We start from the raw sequence: 10,374 nt of genomic DNA, 5'->3' as shown, positions 1-10,374 counted from the left end.
AAATTACAAATGTGTTTTACAAATTTTCCTCAGTACAAGTCAACATATTAAAAATTAAGCTACATATGTTGTTTGAAATGGAACTATAGTACGTTTTTTCGTCTTAAGTTTATAATATTTTGAAAATATGATTAACGTCAGTTTTAAAAAGTATACAAAATAATTTTAGAATTATATTTATTTTTAGCATATTTTATCTCAGAATTTTAAAATCTTCACGCATGAAAGATGCAATATGCCTGACCAAATAAAATATTAACAAAAGATTAGATCAGGCATGTTAATATTCCGTACACCTGTCTGCTCATTAGAACACAAAACTCTTGCGACGATACTACACGGTTGTTACTCAAATTCACAGCCTTTGTACTTTAGTAAATACGTAGTACCCCAAGCGAATAAACTGAAAAATTGCTATCTTATATCCTACTAACGGTATGTTCACATTTTAAACGGTATATGGCTATGTAATAATGGTTTAGTAAACTAGATTGATTTCGTTACTTTTAATTTTTGTACATTACAAGTAAAATGAGCTGTGTTTGTAACATAGGGGGGAAGGGTTCAAAAGCCTTGATAAAAGTTCAGTCGATTACTAAAATACCTCATTCCATCTTAATGTATTGATGGGTAAGAAACAGGGACGTACACAGTGTGTGTTCGAAACCATCGAAAATCACTGTACTAGAAGAATTCCAACTTCAGTGGTACCAACATTCTCTGCCTCCCCAGTATTCCCCTTCTCTGTGGTTCAGAGACGAATTTACATATATAAGCATACTTCAGATTCAATACAACTACACGTAATTTATTCATTTCCATTGTATGGGCAATTTATTCTGCAGACACATAGAGGTAGCACAACTAAAGAATAAAGTACGTGGGAGTGTTCATAACAAGAAATTTGCTAGAGAACAAAGTGGGATAGTTCAATTATATAATAAATAATACACCCATCCCCTCTGTACTTGCTTGAAACTTTCTTCGGCTTGAAAATACTTAATTTTATTTAAGAGCATAATGTTGATTAATAATCGTGATAAGATGCCTCTACACTAAATTTCTGAGTGAGAGTATTAGGGGGGTAAATTCTCCTCCTGCCCCCCGTGCACACGCCTATGGTTTGTAATTATATAGATCAAAAACTATTAAGATCGATCCGTGATCATTGCACCCTGTTGTGAAGACGCACAGGGGATATTTAAGTAGGGATTTAAAATGTATGACGATGATATAATATGCAGAATTGTATTGAAATAAAATAAACAAAAACGATGTAATTACGAGCAGTGCACAGAAGGGACATTGTAAATTCCATCAAGGACACCACTTAAGAATGAACAAGAGAACTAGTTGGCCATTTGCCAAGGAAGACCATAGCTTCTTTTTTTTTTATTGTTGAACTTCAACTCATCGAGTCTTACTTCTTAGACCGATTACTTTCAATTCTCATTGAATATCCTGCACGTTACATGATTCAAAGACTCCGTGGAACCTCATTCATTGTTAGGTTGCTGCTTCCTTCTCGATTCGCATTGTTGAATGATTAAGTTTGTTGCTTGGTAATACTCGACACTGCGATTATGCACCTGTAAGAATTGATTTTATTTCTGGAAAACCTGGAAGATTTATACCACTGGTAATCATATATCAGTGAGGTAAGATTTTGCTTTGATATAGTAATGCATTGTAGAGTATAAGTATATTCTACTTGCTTGACAACTTACCACAAAAATGAATGTATCCAAGTTCGGTCGTGGAAAAGACATAACACATTATGTGTACTCACCCATCCATATTTATCGTCACGCTTGAACTACCGATAGCAATACGTGACATGAAACATAAAAAGAAAGGAAGCTTTCATGTTTATTTTATCTTCAAATCCGTACTGTTGTTCTTTAAAGCAACAAGAAATAATTGTATTTTACGTACATAATCATCATATACACTTATACACCCATAAATTTCTTTCTTCTCTTCCCATCTTTTGAAGAAACACATAAGTTCACCCACAGTAATACCCATTTTGTTCAGTAACTGTATGATCAAAAGCTTGGTATGTACTAATTTTATTTTGGATATACGTAAATCAAGTCCCAACTTATTATAAAATAGTCTCTCACTTGTGAAGATATCTTTGAGGTGGTTTACATGTCCTTGCGACGATTCAAAAATTAATTTGTAAAAAATTGTAATGTGTAAAAATCAATCGTAATAAGGTTTCCCTTTTGTTTTACACCTTGTTTCAATGATACAAGCACCCGAAAAATAGGATGTTATTTTGTTCATGGGTGCAGTAGATTAACAATTGCCACTGATGGATTGACTTTGCAATTATACAGGGTGTCGCAAAACTCTTTCAACAACGCTTGGGAGCTGGTAGATATCATAAAAACAAGTAACTTTTCCCTATAAAGTTTACCTCGAAAGCGCTTAGTTTCTGTGCTACAAGCGCTTAAAGTCTATCCTGTCTATCCTGTAACTAGCAGGGGCGCGTGGCAGGGTTGCCACTAGCGTTCCTCGTTAAGAGAGACGACTTAAAAACAACAACTTGGGAGTCTTGCCTGAGTAAAATCCAAAACATTAATGATACTTGCGATGTTGTAATTTCCCCTATATCACGTGTCCCTTGCAATTGTTGATATTGCATGATATACGAAACACTCCGTGGTGATGTGGTTAGCACAGCTCGCTACGGCGCCAAGTGTCTCGGGTTTAAATCCTGGTCTAGACATTGGTGTCATTTGTTATTTCATCATATCATCCTCATCTTCGCGATTAGCCAAAGGTGGCAGAAAAGCGAATTAAAATAAACCAAATCTATCAATCAATTATGGAGATATTTTAGAATGAGTAATCTTGAATTTCAGTCTGCCCATTATTTGTTTTGGTCAGTTTATAAATACTGTGAATCCTTCTTACAACATCGCAAGTATCATTAATGTTTTGGATTTTGCTCAGGCAAGACTCCCAAGGTGTTGTTTTTAAGTCGTCTCTCTTAACGATGAACGCTAGTGGCAACCCTGTCACGCGCCCCTGCTAGTTATGTCAGAGCAAGCGTTTGCTGTGGTGGGTTGCATACGTACAGGATAGATTTTAAGCGCTTGTAGCACAGAAACTAAGCGCTTTCGAGGTAAACTTTATAGGGAAAAGTTACTTGTTTTTATGATATCTACCAGCTCCCAAGCGTTGTTGAAAGAGTTTTGCGACACTCTGTATACATAAGAAGACCAGACTTCCCGTATTAACCAGGATAGTCCTATCTTCTTGAGTCTCTGTCCCGATTTTTCTGGCACGTAAAACGGGACGCCAAATTGTCCCTTTTGACAATAACTTATCGGCATAGAATTACTGCAACAATACACCTTCTTTACTATTACTATGAACTATGGCATTATTTGATAGAATTATTTCCCATTTCAATGTTAACAATTTGCCATATTCCAATTTTCTTAAAATTTTGGAGTTTCTTGGCCCCCTTAAAGTCTTTGTATATGACATAGGGCATCCTGAAGTATTCTCTGCGGTGATGTGTATTCAGTGCTCCTATACATAACTTAAGCCGGCGGCATCGCTGAAGGGGGTGGGGGCCAAGGTTGGGCTACGATCTCCAGATAGCGATTGTTGACCTCTCCCCCAATCAGTTTTAACAATAACAAAGAAAACAATATTCTGCATTAACTTTAGAACATCTGAAATTTTTGAATACCCCCATTCTACCCAACGTTGCGCAACCCTGTTATCTAGTCTGGAAATGATAGTCTTTTCCTCAGTCCGGAAATAGAAGCAGAATATTGACATCACTTACATAGATCACTTTCTTTAGTTTCTTTTGTGAAGATAGAAGATCCGGGTACTATGTACAGTTCTGGATTGCAATGATATCCTTAAAAAACAATGGTGCATTTCGAAGCCTTCAGTGTCCGTGACTGTACAGTGGGATCCTTGAGTATCACCGTGCAAATTGTCCATCACCATATTCGTGCACTTTATTTGACCCAGGTTGAGCTTCAAGAAGTAAAAGAAAGCTAAAAACAAACCGTTGACAATTTCTGCACCAGTATACAGAAAAATCCATTCCTTGAAAACACATAGGACGTAAGATAAAAATTAATGAAAAGAGTCATGGACAATTTGCACGGAAATACTCATGGATCCCACTGTACATTTGGCAAAATGGATACAAAAGTAAATAAAACTTTGAACTGAATGAAATGGTTAGGAAATAATAACAGTGTTGTACAAATAGGACAGTCTTTTTATTTCTGGGGGGTATTTTTTATGTACAGTTTTCGTTCATTGGTGACTAAGGTGTGTTGACGCTTGGTTGACAGCAAAGTTCAATCTCCAGATGTGACATACTGGTAACTGTAGAAAGTAAAAAGAAACAACTTTTGTTAAAATACGCATAAGGTATAATTTAAAATATTATGAACAAACATACACAGTAAGAATACTTTTTAAAGAATATTTATGTTCATAAGATCCAAATTAAATTGGTTCTTTTCTTATTTAATCAACATTTTGAATTCAAAAAGATGGATTAAATAATGAGCAATAGTAACATATGATTTCTCTTTGTCATTTCTTCAGTTTAAACTAATCTATCAGTGATGAAAATTTACACCAGACATTAGAATTATTATACATATTGAATGAAATGAGCAATCTTTGTATTTATGTGAAACGTAGATAAATGTATATTTACCTTTAACCGTAGTAAGCATATCCCAATCCATGTCCGTAGCCGTAGCCAAGTCCATAGCCGCCAAGACCGTAGCCGCCATAACCGTAAGCTGGGAGGCCGTAGCCAAGACCGTAGACTCCTCTCTTCTCCCTGTTGGCCTCCTGGGTGAAGGCAACAGCCAAGACGGCGAAGAGGACGAAAAGAGCCTGCAAGAAAGAATAATTTGTATTTAAAAGAGGATTGCCAACAATGCTTGATGTAACACTAGATATGAATGAGGAAAAAGGGAAGAAAGTCATTTACTTTCGTTAACTGTACGTTTGTATGATTTTGTACAGAACGTGCCAAGGATATGGATGAACCTCGGTAAGAGCGTGATAAGATCTTTGCCTTAGGCAGTAATGTTTACATTAGTTATATGTTCAATTTATGAACAAATGATCTAATGCGGACTGGACCTACGCTATCAAGTATCGAACCCGGGACCATTACAAGGCGACGTTATCATCAGTTATTGTCGAGGCACTTCACTTAAGACATTGATAGCTAATTTTGTTTTTGTCTAAAAGATTGTAGTGATGTCGTTTCTACTCGTATTTAACCATAATTGCCAGGAATGAACAATCAAATAAAAAAATGTTGAATGAACACAAAAGTATGCCTTATGAATACCAAGGTGGGAATGCTGAATCTAAGTGTATTACTCACAATGTAAGTGAATAAGAATCGTTTGAGAACTTATTTCTGTTTCGACAAACTGTTCTTACGCTAAATTATATGTAAGGAAACAACCTATTCATTTTGTCTTTCATGGCATAGGTATTTGTACTTTTTTATTTTACGTAGCTTTCTTACTGTTTTAGCTAATCGGGATGATTGAGATGAATGATGATTACATAAAACTGATCAAGTGACACCCACAAAGGAATGCCCAGGCCAGGACGTAAACCCACATCCTTCGGGTGGGTAGGTCAGTCTATCCATGCTATTCGTTCTCTAGTAGCAGACTGAAGCACACGGTGGTTCGGATCCTACCTTAAACTGTAGGTCCAGTCCCGATTAGCCTATATGTGCATAAAGTGGACTTGTAACAAAAACTCATCAACTCAACTCTAGTAGCAGATTTCTAGCTATTGTGTCTGCCTAATCAGTTGCAGGCGAATGTGGGGTGGGGAGGCGTGGGGGACAGTTGCCTCCCACTTTTTGGCATTTTGGCCCCGCATTATGCTAAACCTTTTCTACCAAGGGCAAGTAAACTGCCATTGTCACCCTCAGTTTTGGACCCTTACCGCCCCCCAAGTTTTAGAACCCAATCGCCGCCACTGTGCCTAAATCTAAATGTGGGGTGGAAAATCCGCAAATTGTTCTGAAGTTATTTTATGAGCTAATCAGGCTGTGTAGAAAAAGATATACAAACCACTGATCCACGTACTGGGAATCGAACCCGGAATATCTTGATAACAAGAAAACTTCTTCAAGGAAGCATACCGTCGTATTGAGCGTAAAACTTGATACTTTTCTGTTAAATGATCACTCGTGATATCAAGAATAAACTTACCAAGACCTTCATGTTGGATGAGAGTTTGCTGTGCTGTTCAGATGCTACAGAAACGATGCTCGAACCTGGTGACCGGTGTCTTTTATACACATCAATTGTCCTTGTACTTGCACCGCTTGCATGCGCTTTTGATCCCTTTCATTTCTTCCCCGCCGCAAGGTCCTGGGTCGTTACACCTTCCAGTTCCTCGTTCCGCTGCCTCATTCCTTCTGACGCGATGGTCGGCCTTCGAGGCCACGTTTTCGTTGGCCAGAAATGACGACGTTGTAGGCAGAACGCGGATTTTGATTTGCGATACGTTTCCGGTGTGGTTTTTACCACGTGCAGGTAGTTATTAATTGGTCGTACTCCTTGTTTTTTTCTATCCTTTATTAACTCTTGTATACATCCGCGTATTTAGGCGTTTCCGTGGAAGTCCTTGGTCATTGTTACCGCCACTGTTTTTCCAGGTGCGTGAGGCAAATTTGAATTGATTGTTTGTTTGGTTTATTTTATTTAGATTTTCTGCTACTTTTTGGCTAATAGTGAAGATGAGGAGGAGTGATGATATGATGAAATTGATGAAGGGACACTCATCAGGCCGAGATTCGAACATGGGTCCCCTGGCGTTGTAGCACGCTGTCGTAACTACTACGCCACGGAGACCGGCAAGGCAAATTTGAAACATGAATATTTCTTGATTAATCATGTCATTGCATATCCCACGGTGAAACTGTCCTCGGGTTGAATTCTGAGCAGCGCTGGCTCTAGGTGGGTGGCTGTTCTTCCCGAGTGTCCCTTCATCAGTTTCATCATATCATCACCACCAAAAGTGGCCGAAAAGCGAGGTAAAATAAACCAAATCAGTAATTCGTATTATCATCTAAGAGCTATAATCACAACGTGTTTGTTAAAACCAAGAATTTTAGGAGGCTGATAAAAGTTTCTAAATTAGTGTTTCTATCCTTTCGCACGCAACTAGTGCGACGTTTAATTACAATGCTGAACGTGTTCAATATCAAACTGCTATTTTACGTTTCAAAATGGCAGTTTTAAACCATATCCAATCATAAGTCTATTTTGTTGACTTGTTATTGAATTTTGACGCTGTAGTGAATTTAAATTGTTTCATCTGAAATAATATTTTCCCTTCATGATATTATTGTATAATTAAACGAGTAGTGCATATTAAATATTTTTGAATGAAAAATTTGAATACGATTTTTATGTAATACCTTATTTACTGTTTAGAATATGTTTTCAGTGATTTTGGATATTTTCAAGTAGGTCACACCAGTATACAAAGTCAGGAAAAATCAAATTTGTTTCTTAATTTGAAGTACTAACGTCCTATAATCTCTTATTATACCGTACACAAACAACAATTATTTTTATCTGGCGCGTTTGTCACTGAAGTGCGGGTGGACGAATGAGTACCAGAGTTGCTCCTCACTGGGATAACATATCCAAAGTTTTTGGAAGCAAATACCCTTGTCTTCTTTTTGAGTTACTCTAAAACATTTTAACGCGACCAACCGTTAATTTCAATGGTAACTTACTGCGTTCAATCTATACTTGTATCGGGTGAAATTGTTTGTATTAATACATTGTAATGTAATATTACATTGTCACGTTCATTACGTTTTGATTTTGAGACGTGAATTCTCAAGTCAAAAATCAAATCAGTTACTACTTGTACTACGGAGGTTGACAGTTTTGTTTTAAACGATATTTTTATTTTCATTTATTTATATTAATTATAAATTACGATTAGTATAGAAGAGTATTTGTTAGATTGACGTTGCGCTCTCAAGTTAAAATACCATGAGAGATATTAATCGTAAACCTAACCTAGACCAATTGGCTAGTTTCTGATCTACTGTAATAAGTCAATATTAATTTACCAACACCTATTTTTTCTCAATCGTTTCAAAACTGGTATCTAAATATAGAATGGAAATTATTGCAAAAAGGTAACCATTTAACTACAAATTTAGTTGTGGTGCGTAGTGTGACATCTTTATCTGAATTTAATTAACAAACTACTGCATGAATGCTGGGTATGGATAAGACTGAAACAAAATCTACATGTTCTTATCTGTCAATATCATGCTTTAATGTTGGTTATTATTCTTTAAATAATATAAAATGCAATCACACAGACTAAACACATATAACATTTATTGACATAGCGATTCATTTACCGCAAAGGAATCTTGTGAAGAATGCATTTTGCAACATTTCTTTTCATATTAAATATGAACATAACTGTTTCTCTTTGAAGGGCTGCTTATGGCTGCAGTTCTTTGGAACCATATCTCGAATCACGTTAAAATCTTCTAATCTATTGTGCTTAACAGTTCTCTACCCTCAGGATATTTTAAAATTAATATTTCTTTTAAACCAGAGTAGTCCATATCGTTCCCAAACCCAAGTTTATTCACCTCCTGGTCAACCCTGCCAAAATGTGATACGTGAATTTTGTACTAAAATAAATTGGAAGTATATGAAAACCTTTCAATTCGAATCTAAGACCTCTGGGTTCACCGGATCATGACGGTTTGCAGTACGATAGTATTTTTCAATACATTATACTATTAAATAAGTTATTCTTTTGTTTATTACTATAAAATGTTGTGAAACATAATCGAATCTAAAATTAAGAACATTTTCAGTACAACATTTCATTTTGTTATTGACTGATTTGATTTTTTTTATTTCGCTTTTCTGCCACTTTTTAGGTAATCGCGAAGATGAGGATGAGCTATGATATGATAAAATTGATGGGCACCCACAAAAAACATCCATACCCAGGCCGGGATTCGAACCCGGGACCTGTGATAACCTCTCCGTCACGAAGGTCGGCAACATTTGAATAATTTAGTTTAAACATTAGAATAACTTAGTACTACTATATTTAAACTTGCTATTGTTGGATAAGAAATCTTTACAATCACATAACAACAATGCAATTATCAAAATACAATTTTAGTTGAAGATGTGGCACACCCGCTCTGTTATAGTGGATTTCAACTCTGTCATGTTCAAAATGTGCACCAATGACATTGTACGGAACAAAATTGATTAAAATTAATTCATTCCATGATGCTATAACCTACATTATTCTATCAAAAATCCTAAACTCTCTTATAAGCAGCATGTAGAAAATTTCCCTACATGCTTCTTTGAGAAGTTTGTGAATCATCCAGTCTTTTAATATCCAAAACACTAAGCTATTCTGCGATTTATACTACAGTGAATCCTAGCATTTTTTCTTAGTTCTCGATAACCGTAGTGTATAAATATGTATGAAATTTAGTCATATATTAGTAGAAAATGAACTACCATGAAGTAATTTGGAGAATTCAATTCCCCTACTCCGAGTGGAAATTAAGATGTGATATTTGCTATGAAATTTATGCCCCTGTATTCATTCATGTAAAGATTCCGAAACTTCTGATCAGTTTGTAGTTGTACCAGGAGAATTGTTTGTATTTCTAGTCTGTTGTTGTACAGTGGGATTGGATGCACAAGTATCGCTCTGCAAATTGTCCATGACTACTTTAGTTAATTTTTCTCATGGATTCTACTTCATTTTAAGGATTGTATTTGTAATTATGCTGGTATTGAAAATATCAGCAGCTTGTTTGGTGTTTTGTTTTAATTGTCGAGGCTTTCGTTGCGTAAAACAAAAAGAATAAAAATGGCGATGGACAATTTGCTTGGTAATGCTTATGCATCCCACTGTACGTCGCTCTTTTACTACTTGGTCAATCGCGCAGTGGCCGCTGGTGGCTCTAAAGTTAAGAGAAGGGCTTTTAGGAAAAATATAAAATATCCTTCTTATCTTCGTCTTTCCAATGCGAAAATGGGATTGTTAAATTTGTGTCAATAAGCCAAGTTCCATGATTCGTGAATACATTTTGATATTTATGCATTTATTTAAAGATGAGCAAAAACTTCCCTTATTTGATTCTCGCACTAGTTCATCGTATTGTGACCATAAGTCTGTATGTAAGTATTAAATTATGGGAACTTATTTTCTAATAAAATATTATGTCTTTCCAGTGGGAAGGATAAATATACTACATAAACAATTCAAATATAAATAAAGATGCTTTATTGAAACATTATCATCTTTCCAAAC

At 35.8% G+C, this 10,374-nt stretch overlaps 1 long non-coding RNA gene across 1 annotated transcript; it reads right to left on the bottom strand.

The window, feature by feature from the left end:
• Positions 1 to 4,256: 4,256 nt before the first annotated feature.
• On the bottom strand, positions 4,257 to 6,422 carry LOC145981011 (uncharacterized). Its single transcript, XR_014440914.1, has 3 exons — positions 6,249 to 6,422; positions 4,712 to 4,896; positions 4,257 to 4,371 (listed from the first exon to the last, which is right to left on the bottom strand). It is a non-coding gene; the product is annotated as an uncharacterized LOC145981011 (long non-coding RNA).
• Positions 6,423 to 10,374: the final 3,952 nt, after the last annotated feature.

Source organism: Lepisma saccharinum, chromosome 28 (genome assembly GCF_977018435.1).
Source record: "Lepisma saccharinum chromosome 28, izLepSacc3.1, whole genome shotgun sequence".
NCBI lineage: Eukaryota > Metazoa > Arthropoda > Insecta > Zygentoma > Lepismatidae > Lepisma > Lepisma saccharinum.
This window is presented reverse-complemented; position numbering and strand designations above follow the sequence as displayed.